Source organism: Theobroma cacao, chromosome 6 (genome assembly GCF_053813885.1).
Source record: "Theobroma cacao isolate CCN51 chromosome 6, ASM5381388v1, whole genome shotgun sequence".
NCBI lineage: Eukaryota > Viridiplantae > Streptophyta > Magnoliopsida > Malvales > Malvaceae > Theobroma > Theobroma cacao.
This window is the reverse complement of record NC_142644.1, coordinates 19,743,156-19,769,723: the sequence shown is the minus strand read 5'-3', so window position 1 is coordinate 19,769,723 and position 26,568 is coordinate 19,743,156. Positions and strand designations below refer to the sequence as shown.

General features: G+C 33.4%; 1 long non-coding RNA gene and 2 pseudogenes across 1 annotated transcript; 2 read left to right on the top strand and 1 right to left on the bottom strand.

Moving 5' to 3' along the window:
* LOC148762137 (uncharacterized) overlaps window positions 1–7,126 on the bottom strand; it is a 69,119-nt pseudogene extending 61,993 nt beyond the window's left edge.
* Window positions 7,127–8,068: 942 nt separating this feature from the next.
* On the top strand, window positions 8,069–9,746 carry LOC18595817 (uncharacterized). Its single transcript, XR_001928311.2, has 3 exons — window positions 8,069–8,352; window positions 8,424–8,492; window positions 9,449–9,746. It is a non-coding gene; the product is annotated as an uncharacterized LOC18595817 (long non-coding RNA).
* A 14,270-nt stretch (window positions 9,747–24,016) lies between these two features.
* Window positions 24,017–25,784, top strand: LOC148762136 (uncharacterized; annotated as a pseudogene).
* Window positions 25,785–26,568: the final 784 nt, after the last annotated feature.

The window sequence follows — 26,568 nt, the reverse complement described above, 5'->3', positions numbered from 1 at the left end:
TATAAGTATTAACATTAAAAAGTACTTGAGGAGAATTTAGTTTCAAGTCTTGTAATTTCAAGTACAATTTGTAAATTAGTTAAGGAAGAATGGTGTTATATTCATATGAAAGAGTGGAATAAAGGATGATAGAAGTTAACCTTGATAATGAAGTCATATAATGAAACTTTCTTAATATATTATGGGAATTGGAATTCGAAAATGCGTGAGGCATACATGATTCAAATGAATCTGAATTTTAAGTGACAAATCAATATCGGAATGCAATAAGGATACAATATATATAGGAGACATGAAGGATAATCGAGGAATAAGGATGACTTTTAGGAATTGTAGTATTGCATAAGATGCAATGATCAAGTCAAGATAAATCTTTGAGATACCAATGGGATTATAAAACATACACGCATAATAGATTATAATTCAATGGAGATGACATTGTGATGCAATGATATACAGTACAAGGAAACTTAAGCATATAATTGGAAATGATAAGAAGAGAATATAAGTATATAAATGATGAGGAACTATGCAAAGGCATGATGAGAATTTGTATGAATTATGAAGATTATTCTATTGAATCTTGATTATGGATGGGAATGAACAAAGAGAAATTATTCTGAAGGCATTTGAAAACAGAGACCCGTATACACAATGAGGAATATAGACATTTGAATGTACATGTATATGTATGTGTGGAGTAGTGATGTACCCAACTAAAATGAATAATGGTTTTAGTGGTTCGAGATTTGAACTCAATATATTTGATGAGTTGTATAGATAATGTAACGATTAAGAATCTTATCAGAAGACGATTTATGGCGACCTAAGGAATTTTGGAGAAATAGTTAAGGGAATATAATCTATAGTACGATTAAGCCATATACGATGGATTAATAGGATTAAGAAGATTGAAATTTCCTAAATGCAAAGTAAATATGAAGTATGTGGAAATAATTAAAGCCATTAATTTTCCCGAACGCTGAGGATATGTACAGGAATGAGTATGGTGTGTTAATGATATTGTAAACTACACAATAGTGTATGAGGATGGGATGAATGAACGAAAGTTGAGAAATTTAATATGGAATGAAGTAATAAGATAGTGATTGGTATACCTAAATAAGTATAAAATGCGACCGAAATCGGTATGATTGGGATGGAGTTATGGTTCAAGTTTAATGATAGTAATAGAAGCATACTTGGTGTCTCGATATAAGAGATCATAATTGTGAAGGTTATTGTTGATATGATTTTAAAGGATAATAATAGACATAAGTGAAGTACTCAAGTTGAATTGGAGGGAAATGAGGTGAACAAATCGAAATTCCCTATAAAGGGGAGGACATAAGAAGTCGAGCATTAGATGAGAAAACAATACCCCCATATTTTCTCTGAGTTCAGTACATGAAATTTTGAGGTCAAAATTTTATTTTAAGGGGGGTAGTGTTGTCAAGCCCGACCTTATAAAATACTTGTCATGCCATTCATATGATTGACAATATGCTTGCATACTTGGAAAGCCTTGAAAGAAAAATCGTTAAAAGACGATAATGTACCAAATGATACAATTAAGTTAATTTAAGCCTCGAACTAGATCAAATAGAGAATTTAAAATGAAATTAAGAATATTAAAGTCCCAGAATGGTTTAATATAGTGATTTGGAGTTCGAGGATCAATTTGGAGTCAAATCGAAATTTTTACTATCTAGGGGTAAAATGATCATTTGCCACATAGGGACACAATGGGAATTTTTAGAAAAGATTTTTTTGGCCCCATTTGACTTATTGGAGTATAATTTGAGGGTTTGGCAGTGAAAAAGTTTAATTCCGGTTATTTCTAGAGTGTAAGGGTAAAATCGTAATTTTACCACCCGCGAACAAAATTTGAGATTTTGAGAGAATTTATATCAAATTTGACAAATTGGAGAATGGTATGAGTATAAGAGATGAAAAATATGTCTATGGGTAATTTTTCAATTTTTAGGGCAAAAATGTAATTTTTGACTTTTACAAGGGCAAAAGTGTAAATTTCAAAAAATTACTCCCCCAAGACTTTGGATAAGTCTGAGAATTTTATCTAAGCTATGGATATGTGGGACAAGTGTATGGTGAAAATTTGGAAACAAATGGATGGCTAGAATTTAAGGAATTAATAAAATATTAAAAAATGAATAAAATAATATTATATTATTTTAGCCTTTAAAAAGGTCAAAATTCCAGAATTCTCATCTTCTTCAGCCGTCCAAACCAGTAGAGAAAAGAGGGAAAAGAAATAAGAACCCTACCTGAAAAATTTGGGGAAAACCAAGAGAAATCAAGAAATCAAGCATTAAAAAGGTAAATTTCATTGATTTTTCTTGTGATTTTCACTACCCATGCATTTTTTTCCTATTTCCATGCAAAATTAGAAAGTGGGTATGGACACCCATGCTGGCCAAACCTCCATGGATGAGTTTTGAACTTGAGTTTTGGTTGATTTTAATTGAATTAAGTGATTTTAGTTAGGTTATATTGAAATATAGCAAAAATAAGCTAGAGATATAATTTTCTCCCATTGAAACCCATTATGCCAAATTTTTTAGGGGAATATTGGCTGCTGGTCTTGATGTTTATTTGAGGAATTATGATGAATAATGATGAATTATGAGCCTAGAAAAATAATGAAAATTTTCGGAGCAAAAATACAAATTTTTACCCACTAGGGTCATTTTCGTAATTTGTTGTCGAGACTGATAATTTGCACCACACTGAGGGACATTAAGTCAATTTGGGTGCAATTGAGGTATAAAAACTGAAAAAAAAAATTAATTTGGAGTTTAGACAAACGCGTATGTCGATTTATCGGGTAAAAGACCGAAATAGGTTAACACCGCGTTTAGGCAAAATTTAGACATTTTTGCATTCCATATCAAGCATTAGTAGTCTAAATTAGTTTAATTTCAATTTAGTACCAATGTGGTGAATTTCTCAATTTTTTACTCTGTCAAGGTGGTGAGTCCTCCGATAAAGGCAAGGGAATTGCACCCGAGGACTAGTAGTCTGAGTATTTCGAAAATGCCTACTCTAGACACTGTGAGTAACCTTACCATCACTTTAATTATCTAAAATATCTCTTTTTTCGGTTTTTGTGAATTTTATGAAAATGAGTTAAAATGGTAAATTTTTATGTTTTGTAAACAAAATGAGTTTAAATGAAAATATTTTAGAAGTTGTCTTGAAACGAAATAATGATTTTGAAAATAGAGTAATTGGAGACCATTGATATGTTGTAGATTTAAAATTGAATTAATGGCTTATGTTATTGTATTGGCATGACTAGCTGGGCTGTATTTTTTATGAATTGTATGAATTGCTTTATTTTACCCTTGCAGGCTAGGTAGTAATATATTAGTCCTGTCATGCTATCAAAATTTTATTGTATGGTGGGTTTGACCTGCTGTAGTGGGCTGGGTTCTGTGGACTAGCCTATTAGAGGGGCACAGAATCCTATTATATTTTTACCTCGGTTGGAGAGGCGAGTAGGGTAACTCCCGAGGTATAACTTTTAGAGTTCACTTCACGCCAAACCACCACGTGAAGGGGAACTCGGCCAACGCTAAGGAATGACTATGTTTTCAAAATAAAAACATGACTTTCTAATAGCCTTGGCAGACTCAATTGGGATAGCCCTCGGCTAAGGTATCCCAAATAACTGAGTATGATAATAATTTTTGGCATGAGCCAAGCTTTTTAAGAAATTCATAAGCCATACTGATTACTTGCTTTAAATAAATTGATTTCATTTGGTTGAAATAAGTTGAAAGATGATAAATTACAGTTTGATGAAATATTTTAATAGTCTCATTTTACTCGACTTTAGATATTTTGAGTGATGTTTGTTTACTCACTGAGATTTTATAATCTCACCATCCTCCTTTCCACCCATTTCAGGCTCAGAATAGATTGTAGATAACTGATATCGGCGAGGATTATAGTTGAACTTGCCACATCCAAAAACTGTAGGTTCATTTCTTTTTATACTTTTGGTCATTTGTGGGCCCACGTGTCATTGTAAATTAATTCTATACTTTGGTTATCTGCATTACGGTATGTAGGAATTTATTTTGCTTTTACACTATAAAAATTATTTATGCAGTGTTCTTAAAATATTGTTTTATGTGAAAATTGAATATTTTATTTAATACTTTTATTTTATTCTAACAGTCATAATTTCATTTTAAACAAATGTTTTAGACATCTAAAATTATTTTGGATTATGAAATATGTGTTTTCCACTTACATACTATATTTTTAACTGATTTTGAGATTTTTGGGATAAATGACAAAAATACCCTTGTGAGACGAAAATTATTATTTTATTTGTTTAAGTTGGAAACAGTTTAAAATCTTTTAGAATGTGGTATTTGGCAACAGTTACCCACAGGGGAAATGAAAAGTTGATATTAAGACCTTGCGGGGTTCCGGTTGACATTTCGGGTAATAAATGTCAATCGAGACGTCGCGGCGGTTGTCACGGGCTCGATGGGAGTTCGGGATCGTGACAAAGGTAGTCAAAAATGTTATCAAAGTTGACATACGGTAGTAGTCCTAGAGCAATTACGATTTCTATTAATTAATTGGGCAAGACAGTGACTTACATAGTCTGATGAGGAAATCCTAGCTAAAATTGACTTCTTTCTTCATCCAATTTGGCCTAACTTCAAAGTCTATAAAAACAACCTTTTCGGATGACTTAAAGAAGAAAGGAAAAAAACACTAGATTAACATCTAAGAGTTAAGTCACAGAGGCATTGAAGCTAAGAAGAATTTGCAGGATTCAAGGAGATTTGGAGATCAAGAACACAATTCTTGAGTTTTTCTATATTTTCTTTTATTCTTTTATTTTCTTGGTTGTGCTTTTAATGTTTAGATTTTATTCAATGATAATGTGTGACTTGATAGGGAACTAAATTTTTAATCTAAGATTATGACTGAACTCAATATATAGTCTGAATTATTTATCTCTCTTTTACTTATGTCTGATAGATTTAAGTTGTTTATTTTATTCTGTTCTTAATACGTCTAATTGCCTGATCACCAATTAGATTGAATTAGAAACCTAGGTTAAACCTTGATGAAGGAGATTTAGGTAGACCTTGAATCGAATAGCGTATGATCGAATACACTTAGTTGATTAGGTGGTTTGATTTGCATATGGGGTAAACACACTTATAAGCTATACGTAGCTAGGATTAGTGCACAAACTTAATGAATCTTTCTTCAATATAATTTGTATAGACATATAGTAAATTAATTGGGAGAGGTATTTTTATAAGAAGCTCGACAGAGACTTGTAAATAATTTAGAACTCTAGGTTAGCAACTTAATCCATTAAACTGAGTTAAGAGGGAGAGATAATATTCAAATGAAGTATTGAGGAATATCATAATCTTAGGTCTGGTGGTCACTCGAATTTAAGAAAGTAAATTTGTTAATAGATTTTAGTTTCAAATCGTTCTTTTTAATTTTAATTGTTTAGATAAAATTAAAGTGTGCTCATTTTAATAGTTAACAGTAAGTATTAATTCAATTCTTTATGGGATCGACACTCTACTCATCTCTATATTATATTTGCGATACGTACACTTACGTGAGTAGAAAACTGAACAACAACGTTATTTTGCCATCGTTAATCTTTTCTAAATCTTTTGTTGGTCCCTATTTTAATTGCACCGAGTTTAAGAAAAGTTGCATGTCATTATAACTTTTTGGTTTTGTGAAATTTATTGTGTAATATAGGACATACTAATAAGATATACCAAAAAATATATATATCTTTATTTTTATATCTGTTTTTATTATTTTATTTATTTTTTTCATAGTTTTGTTTATTCTTTATTTTTAAAGCAATACCTTGTGGAATTAAAAAATAAAAAAATTGAAAATTTTTATTTTAAAATTTTTCAAAAGTTGTTTTTGGAAATTTTAATTACATATGAGAATATAATAAAGAATAATCAAAGTCAATTTTATATGATAAAAAATAATTAAAAGTGGACATTCGATTTGAAATAAAAGTAGTAAAATAGGTTGTTCACTTACATATTGAAAATACACAGAACTAGTATCATGAAATAATGACTGTATATAATTTCGCAATTTTTAAGAAGAGATCAAATAGTTTAAAACTTGCTTACTTATCTTCTAGAAGCATGCCTCCCAAATCCGCAACTTCTCTTAAAGCAACCCTCCATCTTTGTACCATGTCCATCTCAGACTTGAAGCTCTCTTCATGTCTATCAAACGCTTCTGCAAAACTCCTTGTCTGCTTCTTGACTTGAGATGGATTCATGTCATAGAAAATTGGCAAAACAATGTGTTTGGAGAATTTCCTATGTTCCATTATCTGTACAAGTTCGTTAAGGCATCATGTTGACGAAGCATAATTCTTGGAGAAGACAATGATAGATATTTTTGATGCTTGCAATATTGCTCTTTCAATCTTGTCAGTTATGTTCTCCCTTTTTTCAATTTCATCATCATCTCTAAATGTGTGAAACCTTACTAACACCAAAGCCATGTGAAAGTAATCTGTAAAGTTTTTACGCATATCTACACCTCTAAAACTTAAAAAATCATCATAAATGTGTGATGGACCATTGAAACAGCCATTGAAAAAGAACACAAGAGAATCTGGATTGGCTGATGAGGCACCTAAAATAACGTAAAACAACTTAATTATGTCATCAAAGAAACAATTTAATAAAAAAAAATTGAAGTCCTTAGACCAAGATCAAAGAATAAAAAATAAATAGTTATATAAGTTAAAGCTAGAGCTAGGAATATTAAAGATAACAACTAAGCTGGTAAATGAATTTAGACAAGACAGCACCTTGCTAACAGCTTTTCGTTGCACACATGCACTTGTACTCTCTACGGAGAGAAACTGGATTGTAAAACCAGAATAATGATCAAGAAATAGATAACTTTTCCTTGTTATATAAATATTAGACAGGATGGGTTTTTATGAACTAGGAACACTAAGTAAAAAATAACATTTAAGTAAAAAATAACAGCCACTAAGTAAGTAGAGCTTTGATGTATATACTTTGGATCTATAATTTTAAATACATATATACGTCATGAATTATAATTATCACTTTACTAAAATTAATATTTATCGATAAAAAAATTTAAAAACATATATGAGACAACAAGTTATGATATATACAAATAATATCATAATAGTTTCACGGGACTTTCTGAAATTGAAATCTTGTGAAACTCATTAATTTGTTCCTTATTTACACTATCTCAAAAGAATTGTTTTTAATTACTATAACTTATTTAAGGGTTAATTGTAATTCATTAAAGAAATTAGTCATGCTATCATATCCAATCCCAGACAAGATTTTTTTCCGTTTTTTGTCTCACTAGTCCAATTCAGACCAAGACTTAATTTGCTCTCTCTCATTTTCTTGGCCTAAACATGACTGGAAACACTATTGGTCCAATCTCCAGATAGTCTTTCAATCTATTTATGGTAAAAGGTCAATTCAAGCAAATGCATTTCTAATCCAAATACATATGCACGTCAATCACTCCATAGACCACACCAATTCATACTTCGGAACAAGAAAATTAAAAGAAAAAGTTCATTTTTCGTTGTGCCTTCTTTTTCCAATTATACCAACTACACTTTTCTATTTTTTTTTTTTTTGTCTTTTCTTCTTTTTATTATTGTTTAACTTAAATTGATAATATTTTATTGGATGTTTCAATTTTGGTCCCATGCTAAGATTATTTTTTGCCCCTCCGTTCTCTTTCTTTCTTTCATCTTCCTTGTATATATTAGTTAAATTCATGCTTATCATAATTATAATTTTTATTATAGTGATTTATTTATTTCCTATAATTCTTTTTTCTTTCCTTCCTTTTATTATCTAATCTAAAGTATAATGAATCCTACCTACATCTGTCTTTGGCATTTAAATGTGTTTAGAGGTTATTTTCGACTTTTCAGTTTTGTTTTTGCTCGTTTCTTCCCCACCTCGTCTCTTCCGCCTATTGAAAAATCAAACTATAAAATGCCATTACCAAAAAAGCCAAGCACAGCTTGGTTTCAACTCTCTCTAATGGAGAGCAAAGAGATATCGAATAAAAGCAGCGATGTTTCCAGGAATGTTCATGCGCAAACTAGACAAGCGGTGGCCTTGAAGCAGCTGAAGGCATATGTGGCTGTGTTGGCGTCTGGGTAGCTCTGGTTTGTGTCACTCCTTACATTTTTCATTACCTCTCTCAAAAGCCTTGTCCCTTACTCCATTTTGAGGTTGAAAGAAGGCATTTGGAGGCTGGAAAATGAATCCTAAGGTAAATTTAATGCTTTTTACCGATTGATTTTCAAATTGAACCGTTTATTCATGAGAAATTTAATGTTGTAGCTTGGTGGCTATTGGTGCTTGAATGTGGCTGGGGATTTGAGATTTGAAAGCGCCAAACTAACATCTAAGGTAAAGATTTCGCTTAATGTTGAAGAATTTAAAGGATTTGAGCATTATATGTTGATTTGCCATAGATTGAGCTGTTTTGATAAGGCTGGAAATAAGTTCAAAGCTAGAATTAGTTATGAAATAGAGAATTGAGGTATGAATATTGATGAGTATATGGTTGTTGAATGTTAGACTACATTGGGAGTACGAATGCTACCCGAACATCCATTCTGTTCCAAAATAGAAAATCTAATAGTTGACTTTCATTAAAAAGGACATTCCAACTACATCAACTACCATGGATTATTTATAGGACAAGGTAATATATTTTGATATATTGGAACACATCGTATTCTTAGGTTTATATTTGTGATTCAAGGCTCTATCACTTCCACCAATGCATAAACTTAAGTTGAAATTGTTTTTAAAAGTACATGCAAGATGGTGACTAAAGCATATGATCTACCATTTTGATTATGAAGGTATATGACACCATAGGAAGCAACAAGGTTGAGGATGAGCCATTTTCCAAGTTATTTTTCGTTGCAGTTTCTTCCAAGTCTTAGTTTTGTTTGTCCATCAATAGAAAAATTAGTCTTAGTTTTTTTTACTCTAAAACCTACATGTCTCACAACTGGTGTCTACAGTTTCTTGTGTGGTTAGCAGTTCTTTGATATATTAATCAATAAGTTCATCTTTCAACTTTAACATGAAACAACATCATTACAATTGTATAGCTTGGACTAAATATCAATGGTTAAGTATGGTGATGGGATACTCATGACTTACGTATAATATTGACATTTAGGATTTCAAGTAAAAGAATTTAGTAATTAAATTATTTGATAAATGATCCTGTCTGATACAATAAATACATTCAAAATGAATTTAACTTTATGAAGAAATTATGGTGATTGAGGTGTTGAGATTGTTCTCTATATTTTGATTTTGACTTCTTTCCTTTTTTATCTATGCAGAGATGATGATTGGTCCGTTGAAGAGAAGAGCAGCACTCTTTGTTTCCCATCATACGAAGATAGGGATATAATATTGACCGATCAGACTAGACGATCCAGCTATGAGTAATTTGGCTGCTTCATATGACTCAAAAGCTGTATCTAGGGCATTATTTCTTCATTTTAAGAAGCACCTCCAAACCAAAATACATTATGTCATTTTACAAGAAATGCTAAAGCTAAGACTTTGGGTGCCTTCTTCATTATGTCATGTAAAAAGTTTCATGTTACTTCCTAATCAAATGGTTTTGTCTACAAAGACCACTTTGCTTTTTTCATAATAAAATATATTAATATTAACTATTCAAAATAATCTACGAATAAAATAATCTTTTCAAATTATATATCGATTAATAACTCCTGCAGCCTAGCGCGGGTCGATAACTAGTTGTTTATTGAATTTATAATTTTCAATTGATTTAAATAAATTCAATAATAAAATATATTTTACCTCAACAATTATATTTTTCTCTCATTTTTAGTATTGTCTTATATAAATTTATAATTATTAATTCATTAATTCTAATTAATTTAATAATAAAATATTTTTACTTTAATAATAACGAACAAAATAACTTATAGCACATGCAAAATATATCCAAAATCAACCCAACTAAAATAACTCAACACTTTTGAATTTTTTTAACGCAACAACAAAACCCCAAAAACATTAAATATAAAGTTAATAAAAGTCCAAAAACCCACCCAAACAAAACCCTATATACCGAATTTAAAAACTCTTGTCCAAAAAACCAAAACAAACCCAATTTCCTTCCACCACCCTTCGAACAAATTGTTGCAGGTCAACACCAAATCCCTCAAATGGCAGTCCCTAAATCCCCTTGCACTACTTCAACAAATTTTTTAGCCACTAAGCATAAAACTTATGGAGCTGCTCTGCTAGCTATCAACTACTCTTCACAATCTAAATGACTTCTTTACTCAAGTTCAACCTTTTTAGAATCAACTGACTCAGACTAAAATCAATGAGAATTTCTTTATCTTATCAAGGTTCAACTAGCTCTTTCTTTAGAATGTGAAGCTATTATAGTTTTAATGCTATATTGTAGTCCTTCCGATCTAGATACTACTAATCTAGGAATCATTTTTTAAGACGCACCTTGGCCTAGACAAATCTCCCATACTAATGTTGCTCATGTTGCTACTTTCCAGTCCATCAAATCAGAAATCATGAGCCTTTGTAAGAATTATCGCAAAAAAGTCACAACTTTTATGATTGCCTAATGATGTCATAAGGTTGGGAATATTATTGAGAACCGTCATGTGTGTTCACCTAAATCAAAAAGGTTGTACCTTTAAGCCTAGGGAAGATTTTTCAACCTCTGAATCTTCATCCATTGTCACTTCTGCATTTGAGGACGTTACTACTCCCACTATAAATGATATTGAGACTTTACTAAAATAAATTATCTTTTCGAGTTCTTTTTTTCACACTACCCTCTCTTTTACTCTAGGTGATTCATTTCACTCTTTGATTATGCTTCTTGTAATTATATGACTCTTAATCCTTTTATTTTATCCACTAAAATGTCCTTTGTCTTTTCCTTCCATCCATACTGTCAATGATACAAAATAAATATCACTCACATTAGACATGTTTTTGAATCTTACTCTTCTAAATACCTACTATGTATTTTAACATTGAATCTTATTTCTATAAGTCAATTATATGATTGAGGCTTCACTATTCTCTTCTCTTCTTTTGGTTTTTAGGTACAAGACCAACGGATGGGGAAAATTCTTGGGACACCCACAAGGTGGAAAGATTGTTTGAGCTTGTCTTCTTCCACCTCCTTATGCAACATGTGTCAGTTGCCACTATATTTAGTTCTTCTTTGTATCAATGGCATCTTTTTCTAGGTCATGCTTTATCAAGTAATTACTACATCTTTTATTTTCTCGTGGGTTGTTAGGATGATCAATTTTCATTTAATAATACAGTAAATCTCTATAAATTAATATCTTTGGGATTATGAAAATTTATTAATTAATCAAGAAATTATTTAATTTATAAATTAATAATTTATTGATTTATACATTAATTAATAAAAAATTAATTTATCAAGATATTCTTTATTTTTTTTCAAAACATTGAACTTAGTACATGTATTGTGTATCATGATTGTATGAATATTACCTAATTATCAATTATGAATTATCATTATTCTATGTATTTGTTTAACAAAAACAAGTTCATGAATGTAATTAGTATTATTTTTTTTTGAAAAGTGATTTTATTGGCACGAAGCCTCTATGCCATATGAAGTCTTTAACATGTTGCTAGAGACTTTTGCTAGCACGATCTTTGGCATGTGCATAAACAGTTATACACAATTACAGAGGGGAATTGTTTACAAAATACCAGCAATCCCTTTCCCTAGTTGAGCTACAAAGCAAAAGGATAACTCTTTACCATTTCCTAGAGACTTGCTTTGAACAAAGGTCGAATTTAGTAGTAAGCATGCCTTTCTAACCCAAAACCTTGGCTGTCAGTAACACTAAACAGCCCCTTAACAAAAAGATGAAGAACATAAAATGAATACAAAAAATGCTCTTAGCCAGATCTTACATTAGAAGATGAATCCAATGGATGAATAGCCAGGCCCTTAGTCGACAAGCAAACAGTTCCTCTTATCATGCAAGGCTACCTAAGAGGGTCACCAAAGAATTATCACAAGAATTAGTGGTGTAAGAAAGCAACCAACGCAACTTTAGAACCAACAACAGCAATGATCAATGATGGAGAGACCAATTCTATTGCCTAAAGTCTCATTGTCCCCCCAACAAAAGAACATTAATCCAAAGAATCATTTCCTTTTAGAGAACAAAGACTCCTTCCCTTAAAAGGGACAAACCAACATAATCGTCTCACCCCTTTCCCCGTCACCATCCCCCCCACCCCCCTTCATGATTTCCACGAAAGTGGTGTGTCATTGAGACATATCCTTTCATTCACTCCAAGTTAGACCCCTAAGGAACATAACTAGAAAAAAGGATCAAGTCACACATAAACTAAAGTCATCTCAACAACCAACATCCAACAGCCCCTCAAAGAACTAAATTGCCTTTAATCAGTTCACCCTTTACTTGGGTCAACACTGCACCACAACAGATAGAAACAAAAAGACCCTAGCATCCCCATTCTCCCCCTCCAACCTTAAAGCAAGGAAACCACCAACACCTTAATGAACCATCCACAGAAAAACCCAAGGAACAAGTGAAAATCAGGAACACAAAGAGAGAATGCTAGAAAATGCCATTTTCCAACAAAAAGAGATGGAAAAAATAGTCCATACCACTTCTATCATGATTTTTTCCTTTTGTTTTTGTTCTTATCGTTTTTTCTTCTTATTTATTTCTTCTCTTTATCCTTTTTTTCTTTTTTTCTTTTTTTATATTTATTGTTATTATTATTATATATATTTTGTATATATTATCTTTTTTATCAAAGTTTCAAATGCAAAAACAATTGTAGGGAATCGTTTCAACCACGAAGGAGACATAAACCCTTCATAAACAACAAAGATATCAAAACCCTTAAGGCATGAACAAGCAATTAGTAAACATTCTCACTTGACAACCCATCTAAAACACAAAAGAGGACAAAACTTCATTCCTCTTCACAAGACATCTTCAGTGGAGAGTAAGATGCGCAGAAGGTGTTGAGCAAACTCCTTCAAAAAATAAAAATGGTCAACAAACCTCCCACCTCTTACTCGATCCTAAAGAACACCTAGAAGGCAAAGGACTCAATTGAAAGGGATTCTTGAAGAAACAAAGCAAACCAAGGGTTAAACAAGTTGAAAAGAGAAGAAGATAAAATCATTTTCACACAGAACCTTCAAAAGAAAGCAACAAAACCAAGGAGCCTACTGAAAGAAACAAACTAGCCATAAATCCACTAAGAAAAGAACCCCTCGCTTAACCCCTTATGACTTGAATCATATTGATGCTAACCATCAAAAACTCAAATCAGATATCACCCCCATAGGAGAGGAGTAATTGACAAAGGCTTGCTTTTTTTGTTTTCATGATTCCTTTTGCCCATATTCACAAAATTCTCTTTTCCTTTTCTCTTTTTTTTTTCTTACTTTGGGTCGATTCTTTTTTCTTTTGTTTATCATTTCTCTTCTTCTTTTTTCCTTTCTTTTCTTTTATTTTCTTCTTTTATTTTTTCCAAGCAAGACATTAAAGTAGACCTTATCATCTAAAAGCCCGCATAACCTTCTGCAAAGTAAAGAGAAAGGGACTATCTCTAGCTACCACAAAGAAAAGAAAAAACCCTTAAAAAATAGTAAAAAAAGGCAAAAACTGAAAATACCTCCCTATGTTTGTTGATGTCCATTGGGATCAACAAAGCTGGCTATAGCTCCCCTTCCACATATTCCATTCCTTGATCTGAAACCATAAAAACATCGTCAATCCTATTAACACTTACCTTGGCAAGTTCGTTCGCCTTCTCATTACTCCTTCTAGGAATCTTAAGAACTTTTCGATCTCCCAATCAACTTTTTAAGGATCACTAACCCACTAAACGACGTTACTAGGATCGCTTTTCACCTCTAGGCCTAAAGTACTTACCCAACTAGAACTAGCAAAAATCCTAAAGACTTCTTTAATAACTATAACTTCAACCATGTTGGCATTCTCTACCATTACTGCTATTGAGAACCTTATTCTGATAACCTGTTCTTTGTCCCTTAAAACTCCACCAATACCTGCTCTACTTGTGTCCTTTCTAGCAGCCCCGTCGACATTGAATTTGAGGAAGCCATTACTCAGCGGTTTCCACTCAGGACATTGGTTATCCTTTTTGAACACCAAGCCACTCTTGGCCATTGAAGATCTTATCATGACATTATTTAACTTATCATACTTATAAGGCCACTTTGCCTTAACCCACCATGATATTCTAGAATTGATGAGATCCAAGCATTGTTACCCATCCTGAATCTTCCCTTGGAAAACAATTTCATTTCTCATTAGCCATATCGTCCAAATGACAGCAAAGAAAGTCGACCTCCAAATGCTTACATCCCCATTTTGGATGAGATTGTTCCATTCAAGGAAGAACTTTAAAATTGTCACTTGGGCTGACCACTGTACTCCCCATGGCCTACCTACTTTTTTCCAAATTCACCAACTCTCAATGCATTTGGAAAGGAGGTGATCCACCATTTTTTTTCTCCATTTACGTAAGACGCATCTAACAAGGTTGGTTCTCAAAAGACCACTCTTGACAAGTTCCACTTTCATAACAATCCTACCTTTTAAAAGCCTCCAGTAGAATATTTCCACTTTAAGAGGTGCCACTCCTTTCCAAAGTCTTGTGAGACCTCAACCCCTATAGGCTCATAACGAGGCATAGGCGTAATAACCCGAGCTAGGGGTAGTTTCATCATTTCCTCTAAAAAACTCCCAGAAGAAGGTTTTATGATATTTTAAGGTCTAAATAGGCATAAGACCGAATAAATAATGTGTAATGATGAAAACATGAAAAAAACTAGAAGTTTCAAAAATTTTCACCATAGGGGCAAAATCGTCATTTTTCACCTCGGGTTAAAATTTTAAGTTTCGTAAACCCGGGTATGTCTAGACCATTATGGACTTGTTTTAGTATCAAAAGAGTAAAAAGATTTCACCAAGGATTGAAGGAGAACAAGTTAATGTGCTAAGGGCATTTTCGTAATTTCAAGTGGAATGGATAAGCTTGAGCTATAAATATTTTTTTTCTTTTAGCGGCTTCTTCATTCTCCAGCAGCTTCTTCTCCTTCTTCTTCTTTCATCTCACGTTGCTTCCATCCTCCATGGAAACTTGATATGAAACTTTCACAACTTTCTCTCTCTAGCTATAATTTTCATACCCTTGTGCCCTTTTGACTAAAATCCTTGTGCTCTTTCACTCTCTCACTTTAAAACCCTTAAAAAGTCCTTGTTCAGCACTTTCTCTCACTAGTTGGAGGTTTTAGAGAGAAAAAGAGAGATTTTTCACATTTGTTTGGAAGTTATTGAAAGAGAATTCAACTACAAAGAAACCCTAAGGTGAGTGATGAACTAAGCTTGGTTTTAAGTTGTTGATAATGGCTAGTAATTGGGATTATGAGCTGTTTTATTGTTGAGTTGTTTACTCATTTTTAATGTGATTAGAGTAGTGCAAACAATAGCCATTTAATAGTGGTTGGAAACTAGTTAGGAATGACTAGTAGAACCCAATTTAGAAAATAGTTTTGGAATGGTATTAATGCCAATTTGGGTTGGTTGTGATGTTGTGTGTGTATAAGTTCCAACAAGGCCTCACATGTCCATTTGGAGCATTAGTTGAGGTTAGAGTCAAGCAAAAGAATTAACAAGACCGGTGAGTGAACTTGCATTTCAAAGTATTTTTGGGAATGTGAATGTGTTTGCACAAGACATTAAATGATTTTATCAAACTTTTCTTAAAAATGGGTGCCTTGGGAACAAGCCCTTGATAAAATTATCTTTGTGTTGTGATATGTGGCTATTATGGATTCATATACTGCTACATTATGTTGATATATATATATACGTATGAATATATTGTTGTGTAATGATATTGACTCGGCTATGTGCGAGTAGGGAGCGTGCATAAGCCGATGATGACCCGATTATGTCTGAGTAGGGAGTGCGCATAACTCGGTGATGACCCAGCCATGTGCGAGTAGGGAGTGCGCATAAGCTGATGATGATGGGATGGTGTGCATGATGATGTTGGGTATATATAAATATACATATGTAAATATGTATGTTATAGGAAGTCTATGAGTAAAGGTATATGGTTGTAATGCATGTGAAATTTGGCATGATGAATCTTGAGAAATTCCCATTTTCTAGCCAATTGATCCTTATTGCAGCACCAAATGGATTTTTGTGCAAAGGAGGCCCCTTTTTCACTTAGGTGCCTCGCTTCTCACTACGGCGAGAATGCTTTCTATCTGCAACGAGAAACATTCTGTTTTAGCAGCAAAAAACTCACTGCAGCGAAAATAAATCTCGCTACAGCGAGAAACTCTCGCTCGGGTTTTGATGCAGTGCCTTCACTTTGATGAAACTTTTGTCCACCTTTCTGCTCTAACCGAGAAAAGTGGTAAACATTAAAGTTGTATCCCTACCTCTTAGCGTTCTAATGGTTTAAAAATCAGGTCAATTGGACTTCTGTAGAGGGAGATATGTCAGAAAAACTAAAACACATGCAAATTGGTCCTGTTTCTCGCTGCAGCGAGAAACGTTCTGTCCTACATGCTACCCTATTCGGTTTTTGACATATTTTTCACCCATTTAAGTTCATGGATTGATCATGGGTTTGTGAAACACTATGAGGGCATTAATCAAGGTTTGAAATGAGGGGTTTTTAGTAAGAAATTAAATCAATTGCATTGTTTTTGAAACAAGTGCATCATGATTTTAAAATTCTTCCTATTGATTGCTTGTTCCCTTCTTATGTTCACTCATTGAGTTTCGTATTCACGTTTTTAAACTTCATGTTTTCAAATTGGAGGCAGTTGGGACCTAGATTGAGTTGTACACATATGCTCGCTTTTTGGGTGGGTACTATGGCATCTCAGTAGTCGCATCTTCACTGTGGTCACTCCGCTGGAAGTCAAGAGTCATTTTGTTTTATGAGTATGTTCATGTGATGTAAAATACTAAGATACGTGTCTTAGATGAAATATGTATATTTTAACTGTTAATGCCACCATGAGTTGAAATGTTAATATCATTTTGGGTTTATATTAGTGAAATTCTTGATTGCTATAGCCCATTATTAAAATGATTATAAGTTGGACTTATGAAAGATGAGTTGAGAATAGTTGATGGAATGTTAAGCAAGATTACATAATAGGCTTGCTTGGGCTTGGTGGGCTATGCCCATTGGGCCCATGCGCCGGTCATGGCCCGGGAATTTGGGCCGTGACAAGTCTCCTCCAATAGTCACCCATAGCCTCGTCCTTGGGTATGAGCATTTTGCAATAAAAGTTAATTGAAAAGACACCACTCGGAGTCCATTTCTAGATAATCTTATCTTTATAACCCTCCGCCAATAACGAATCATCAATAATAGCAAGCATTGCCTCCCATTGGTTAATTTCCTAATCTAAGAGTGGCCGTTTGAGCTCTATCTCCCATTTCCAAAAACCATCCACCCAACTTCCAAATTCTTTTACTGGGCCATTTTGTTTTTTGCCAAGGTGAAGATTTTGCAAGAAAGCTTGCGTGAACACCCATCCTTCCATCCATTCTTAAAACCAAAAGTCGATGTTCTCATCGTCACCTAGGAGCACTCATATTCTCCCTCTCACCAAGTCGCCAACTTGTCTTTCTTGATCTAGTGGCCTTGTTGTATTCATCCATATGGCTGATAGTTTTTTATTTAAATCTAGACTTGGTATTAGATCTCTATGCTTATCACCCTTTTTTTCCATTAACACTTTTTTTCATAGACTATCTTTCTCACTCTCATACCTCCAAATCTATTTGTTAAGTAGTGTAGAATTTTTCATTTGAAAATCGACTCACCTCAGTCCCTCTAACTCCATGGGTTTACATATCAAATTCTAATCCACATAATGCATTTTTCTTTAACCGAACAGTCCTCCCCATAGAAGCCTTCTCTGTATTCTTTCTAGTTCTTGACTAACTCCTATTGGTATTTTAAATAGAGACCTATAGAAAATTGGCTAGCTAGTTAGCACTGACGTTAGAAGGGTCATTTTCCCCCTATCAAAAGCATTCTCCTCTTCCACCTTGTTAGTCTACTCTCAAACTTCTCTATCACAAGTCTCCATATTTCCTTCAAGTTGTTCCTAACACCGAGAGGGAGCCCTAAGTACTTATATGGAAGCTTCTCGACCTTGCATCCAATCCTTGAGGCCCATTTACTGATCAAACCCTCCTTCACTCCTACTCTAAACAAATAGCTTTTTTAGAGTTTAATTTTCGACCCTGAGGTCAATAAGAAACATCTCAAAATGCCTTTCACCCTCTTCACTGAATTCCATTCGAGTCTGCACATAATGATTGTGTCGTCAACAAACTAAAGGTGAGAGATAATGAGCCATTTATTTCCTATGTTAATTCCACAACAAAATTAAGTCTCACTACCTCACTCATTATTACATTAAAGGCTTCTGCAACACAAATGAAAATAAATGGTGAAAGAGGGCACCCCTATCTTAAGCCTCTTTTCATCCTAAACTATCTTATGGGGACCCCGTTTACAAGTACTGAGATCCTCGCTATTAAAATGCATGCTTTGATCCAGCCCCTCCATTTAGCACCAAACCCCATTTTTTTAAGTGCAAAGTCAAGGAATTCCCAGTTAATAGTGTCATAAGCTTTCCCAAAATCCACTTTAAAGAACATCCCCTTTCCTACCTTGCTTCATGACGTCAACCACCTTATTAGCTATAAGAGCATAGTGCACTAACTGTCTACCCATAATAAAAGCAAATTGTTGATTGCTGATCACATCCCCTATCACTCCCTTCAACCTATTATCTAGTAGCTTAGTTACAATCTTGTAGATGCTACCTACTAGACTAATTAGCCTATAATCCTTGTTGTTTTTTGGAGAGTTACACTTTGGAACGAGGGAAATGAAAGTTGCATTAATACACCTTTCCAAATTGCTAAATTTGAAGAATTCCTTGATAAAGTCCAGCAACCTTTTTTTAATGATCCTCTATTGTTTCTTGAAAAAATTCAAGTTGTAACTATTTGGGACGAATGCCTTGTTCCCAACACAACTATCAATAGCATCCCATACCCTTTTTTCCATGAACTCCCTTTTAATTTCAACAACTTTTCCTTCTCCAAGCACTTTAAAACTCCCACTTACTTATTTGACTTTCACCGTATTTTCTTCCCTATACACCATCTCGAAGTAATCCACTACTCTATCCTTTATTTCCTTAGGTTTTTCAATAACTTGTCCTCTTACTCTGAACACAGGAATGGTGTTGGATCTTCTTCTCGAGGATGCTAGGGAGTGAAAAAAACTAGTATTTATATCACTTTCCAAGAACCACTTAACTCTTGATTTTTAATGCCACTATCTCTCCGTTATTCTCAATGCTTTCCATAACTCATATCTCTTAACCATAAGAAAATTCCTCCATTCCCTACTTTCATCACCCTTCACTAAAACCTTTTTGGCCCTTAAAATTTTAGTCTCAATCTTTACAATCTTCTTATCAGATTCTCACAAAACTCTTTGTTGCCACTCTCAAATATCTACTTTTATTTTTCTCAATCTCCCCTAAATCCCTTTATTTCTCTTTCCCTCTCTCACTAACTTTTCTCATGCTACCTTAAACATACATTTAAAGGATTGCTTCTCAAGCTAGTGATTAAAAAATCTGAGCGGCTTGGGTCCCCAATTCAAATCAACTTCACCTAAGATAATTAGGTTGTGGTCCGAGATCAAGGCTGGCAAAACTCTCTGTATCACCTCTCTAATCCTATTTAGTAGGTCCCTTGTGATTAAAAATCTGTCTAACTTACTAAACGTTTCCTTCTCCTTATAGTTCCTATATGTAAAAGCTCCACCTGTTAAAGGAAAGTCTATGAGTCCAATCGACTCAATGAACTTTCTAAAGGCTACCATAGAGGTTGGGTTACACCATTTACCAACTCTTTCCTCTATATTCTTTGTGACATTAAAATTGCCTCCCAAGCACCATAGAATATTCTCAATGTTCATCACTCTAATTAACTAGTCCTAAAGGGACTAGTGTTCACTCTCTGAATTAGGAGCATAAACATTACCTAAACAACACTTGAGATCGAGACGTTTGATCACTCCAACCATCAAGATGTAATTTCTATCTTCATACATTTTATTAACCTCAAGAAATCTTTCTTCCACATACTTAATAGCCCACTAGAGGCTCTTGTAGAAGACACTGCCTTATGTTCACATTCATCTCTTCCCCACACTATTCTAATTGATCTACTCTCAATTCTTTCTAATTTGGTTTCTTGTAAATGGATCATATATGAATTTTCCCTCCCCACTAATTGTCTCACGACCCTTTTTTTTTCCAAGATTCCTAAGCCTTTAATATTTCAAGAAATCAGCTTTATCTCAAACACAAAACAACACAAGGGGGTGAGGGGCATACATGATCTTTACCTGTTGGAGGCACTCATGGCTTCTTTGTTTGCCTTTTCTAAATCTATCAACTTTTGACTAACAGTTTCCTCTTCTTCTTGAAATATGAATCCTAGCCTTCTAGCTAAATACCAAATCTTAATAGCATCCTCTCTAATTGCCGAAACTCTCAATCTCAAATCAGTGTCAAATAAAATGTCCATGTCTTGTAGGTCAAGGCCAAAGTCCAATAAGCCCTTTTCTTCCTCCATCCGATGCCTCAAGCCTTTCTTTTTACCACTAAAGTTCCTTCCTCTTGGAGTTACCACTCTGACTTTGATAGAGCCTTTACTCGATCTTTTGTTACCTTTTTTTTTCTTGGAGATTTCTTGTCTCAGTTTTAGTTTAGAGGCGTACTTTTTAATGTTATTTTTACCTCTCTTGCTTCTACAGACTAGGGATAATGAGTCCTCATCCTCATCCGTGCACAATATCTCACATCCTGTTGTCATTTTTTTTATTGAATCAGAACCATTAGCATATTTCTTCTCCTTTCTACAAACTCCAAATTAGCCTCATTCTTGTTTTTGTCATAGGGTCCCCGTATCTTCCTTTACTTTGTCAAGTGATGTTTTCGTGCTGTCACTAAATTATGCCTCATCCTCAGCAAAGTCACACTGATGTTTAATAACGAACTCTTTTGGCATATTCTCTTACTCTTTTGGGCTATTACCTAGTATCCCATTCAACTTACGAACATCAGGCTTTTCTCCAATTAGAGAATACTCTCTATTAAACCAACTTAGCCTATCTTTCTTTTGGTTTTCCCATGATTCGAACTTTGATCTATTGTTATGCAATGATTCACGTATGGTGTATGTGCTTTTGTGACCTCTTAGGCCCTTCATATTATTTTAAGCCTTTGTTGGACAACAGTTTTTCATCGTTTGGCCCAACGTTTCTTTTTCGAATTCCTCCCTTGGTTAGTTGAGTTGAGTCACTGAGACAAAACCTTTGTCAATACTTTCTCCACCCTATGACTTTTTTCTTTATTTCAAGGCTATAATCTGCCGACACTTGTTGCTCCCATCAAATCCTCTCAGTCTTGCTTGCTATTTACTTTTCCCATCACCTAACCTACACCTTTTCCCCATCAGAGATTTCCTTGCCTACTTCTTTCCACTCTTGGTTCCCTCTATCACAAAGTCCCATTTTCAGTTTTATAGTCTTTAAAGTCGAGCTACTTGCACTTCTTCTATGCAGCTTTAATTCAAAAAAATTTAACATCACTTCTTTCTTCAAACATTGGCCCCCTTTCTAACACCAAGCCTCTTCTTTTCTTTCTGTTGTGCCACCATCGAGCCTCCTCCATGTTGATCCAGACCACTACCTTTGTTTCCATCATTTAGATTGGCAAGTCTAGTTTCCTGTTGGATTTCTATGTTCTTCAAATATACCTTTAACAATCCATGTTCTTTAATACTAACAATACTAGCACTAACTTGAAACTTTCTTCCACCTGCTTCAAGCACCACACGGTTAGGAATATCTAACATGCTTCAAACTTTGACTAAATGTGTGCTTGGTTGAATCTATCAAAAAGTCGATGAAGACCTCAAACAGCTCTCAATAATTTTCCAAAAGGGTAATAACCTTATCACAATTATCAAAAGTAACAATCATAGAGATGCCTTCAGAGGATCAGATTTAAACATAAATCCCATTCTGGGAGAGACTATATTGAATGGTAACGTAAGCTATAATTGAGTGGACCTTACCCACCACACTACATCTCACTTAATTTTTATCATCATATTCCATAACAGCTTTGATCATAGTCACTTTATCTCCTTTATATGTCCCCACTCCCTATTCTTCGTCCCCCCTTGTTATTCTCTTGGTTTGAGATAAGTTAGCTTTTGTTGAGGCCGTTGTGTCCACTTCTTAATTTTTTTCGTTTGTAGGTATTGAATCTCTTTCCTTGGGCAATTCTTTCTTTGGTTGCTTAGTATTATTAACCACCACATCCCTAAAGGAATGCTTGTCCTTGTTTCCACATTTAGTTCTAACTTGTAGCCTTGAGCCCTTATATTCAAAGGTAATTTGCCTTTGGAGAGGGACCACTCTCCTGACTGTAATACATTTACCATCAATCCACTAATGGTTTCTCCACCTTAGTGCAATCTCCATTTCTTTCTTCTCCCTATAACGAATGAAAGCATAGTTTCCTCCTCGATTCTTGTTTAAGATTGCTTTCTTTGGGATGTATACATCCATGACGCTGCCATATTCTTTAAAAGCCCCTCGCATTATGGACGATGTCAACCTCTTACTCAGATTGTCAACGAAAATTGAATAAAGGTTGTCAAGCCACCTCCAACCGCCTTTGGTGCCATTGTCTCTTCTTGCTTCTTCCATTCTCACCTTTTTAACTTGACATCAATTAATTAGTAGTTAATTAAATAGACGTCATGAATCTATCCATTTTTACAACAAACTAAAATTACATTCGATGTATACTTAATTATTATACTCATGATCATTAAGTCAAGCAAAACAATCTACAAAAAGAACATACATTATCACAAATGTAAACTAAATACAATGGCTTCTCTTCTTAAAGGTGTAAGGAAATCAACAATGATTGATGAAATGTAAAATTATTGTGTGAATAAAATATAGAAAATCCAAATTACGTCTAAACGTAATTGGGTGTCAGAAAAGTTTAACTTGCAAGTGAGCCAAGCAACAATATCCAATATGACCAAGAGGTCATAAGAGTATTTATCAGCTAATGTCAATTTTCTCTTTCAATACGAGAACATTACACCAGAGCTTCTTAATGCACTAAGAAAAGTGAGAGATGAGGTCTAAGGAGATATCAATTTCAAAAAGAAACAAGTAACATTGGAGTCATATTTTACGAAGGCCTCCTAATTGAGTCAAGTATATATATAATTTTGATGTATAAGGAGATTATTAATTTATATATCAAGTGGGACCTATGTGTTTTTCTCAAAATGTATTATCTTTTAAATTTACCAAATTATTAATATACCACGTCGGTCCCAAGTTAGGACCGATCAAAAATATTATTTAATCAAAATTATTAATTTATCGAGTATTAATTTATTGAGATTTTACTGTAATACTTTTTGTTAGTTACCCACGTTCAGTTATGGTCTGTATATCACCCACTCTCTATTAACCTTCTGTTAACCACTTTGACACGCCCATTTTCTTTGTTTCGGTTACGTCTTTAATGGGAAGATGACATATATATAAGAAAACCAAATATGGGTCCCTAAGCTCAGTATTTTCAAAATACACACCATCTAAGTGAGATTGCTAGAGTTTAGAAATACCCTTATACAAAGAAGCTCATCCCTGTGACATTAATGGCCAGAGGTTAGTATCCACTTCCACATTTCTATTTTTCTATTTGTTAATTTTGTTAACGTGTATATGTACAGGCATCTATGATGTCTTTTAGTTGGTATCATAACTGTTTCAACCTTTGTCTTGATGTATTTGAGTTTCTAAATTTGTATGCAAAACAGGCAGAAAGTTTTATTTTATTGAAATTGCTTAGTCAAAGTTTTAATAAAATGATGTTGGAAAGCTAAAGGAAATTGCATTTTGAGCAAAACGGCTTTTGAAACATAAAAAATGGAGTCTCAGACACCAAGATATGACTGGGTTTATGAAACAGGCTCAATTTCGGGTCGGGCAAACCCTTTTAGAGATAGAAGACGATGAATAAAAAAAGAACAAAAAAAAAACTGAACTACTTCTTTTCTTTTAATAAGTTTTGGGCATGAGCGTGTTTCTTTTCTTTTAATAAGTTTTAGGTTTTAGGCATAGGCCTGTTTCTTTTCTTTTAATAAGTTTTAGGCATGGGCTTCTTCCATACATTGGTAAAAAGCTAAGCCATAAGTGTTTTAGCCAACTCTAACAAAGTCTAGAGTCATTCTTTTAAGACATACATATGTTCCTTAGCCTAAAACATAAAAGGCCAATAAAAAAAAATCTGCCATTTTAAAACAGATTTTTTTTCTTAGCGATTTTTGGTACTTGATTTTATACATAAATTGATGAATGTACATTTTTTTATTACCTACTTATTATATGTGGATACATGCATGTTACTTAATTATTTTATGCATAAAATTAGATGTCATGTGATCAATATAATTTTAATTAATTAGAGATTAGCAATAGCATCTTTGGTTATGCTAAATTATACATTAAGTATCCTTGGTTACATGGAGAAAATGACATCAATTGTGATTATTGATATTCAAATATGATAAATTTTATCCCACAATATTTTATTATATTTGTATGATTAATTAAGATGAAATAACAAATTATTTTTCTTAATTTACCCATAGGAATTAAGAAAAGGTATATAATTTGATAGTTTCATCATGAAGTTTGTATATGAATATTTTAAATAAAACTTGGCCCACAAATAGTTTTTATTTGTTATTTGGTTCATATTTTTAAGCATGATTTACATGTTTTACATTGGTGAAATATGGCATATATTTATTTGCCTCAATTTCTGTGACATAAGCATGTATATATTTTTTTATTATGTAGTTATACAACCTATAAATTTTTTAATCAAATGTGATATTCTTGATTTAAATGGTGATAATTATAAAATATGGAAAAAGTGAATTCTTCTCCAATTAGGGTGGATGGACATTGATTATGCTATTCGAAAAGATGAACCACCTACACTTACTAATACTAGCACTCAAGCTGAATTGCTCTTTATGAACGATAAAAGCGATCCAATCATCTCAATATGATGTTCATAAAGATAAAAATTTTTGCTAGTATACGTGGTTCAATAGGAAAGCGTGACAATGTTAAGGAGTTGCCGAAGGCTATTCATGCACAATTTGAGTCTTTAGATAAAGCCCTAGCCAGCATTCTAATGACAAAGTTATCATAATGAAGCTCACCAGTGTTAGAGGTGTACGTGAGCACATAATGCAAATAAAGGACATTGCTACTCAACTCAAATCTGTTGAGGTTGAGATGTTTGAATCTTTCCTTGTGCACTTAAGTCTAAATTCTCTTCCACATCAATATGGAGCTTTTAAAATCTTTACAACACACATAAGGATAAATGGTCAATTAATGAACTTCTAAGCATGTGTGTTCAAGAGGAAAGCAGGCTGATTGTGGAATCAGGCAAAAATACACATATGGCAACTTAAGGAAAGAACAAATGACAAGCCAAACAAAAGGGAAAAGGTAAAACACCTATCCAAATTTACGTAAAAAAAGAATCCAAATGTTTCTTCTGTAAAAAGAAAAGGCACATGAAGAAAGATTGCGTCAAATTTAAGGCTTGGCTTGAGATGAAAGGTAACCCAACCTCACTTGTTTGTTATGAATCTAATATGGTTGATGTTTTTCATAACACTTGGTGGATTGATTCTAGTTCTACAATCGATATTTTGAATACCTTGTAGGGCTTTCAAAACCAAAGAAAGCTAGTGGGCAGTGAGTAGTGCATCTATTCAAGAAACAAGATGCGTTCACATGTGGAAGCAATTGGAACATACAGATTGATTTTAGATTCTGGTTTTGTTTTAAATTTGGAAAGAATATTTTATGTTCAAAGTTTCTCTAAAAATTTGATTTCAGTTTCAGGACTTGTACCACTTGGTTATTCCTTTAGCTTTTCAGATACATCCTTTAATTTGTTTTATAAATCTAATCTCGTTGGGAATGGTACAATGTCTGATGGTCTTTTTGAAATTAATTTGCAAAACAATGCCCTTTATAATGCAATGCATGTTCATGATAATGTTGGTATCAAATGATGTGTTATGAATGAAAATTCCTCTATTTTGTGGTACAAAAAATTGAGACATATTTAAAAGATTGGTGAATGATGGAGTACTTAGTACTCTGGATTTTACTGATT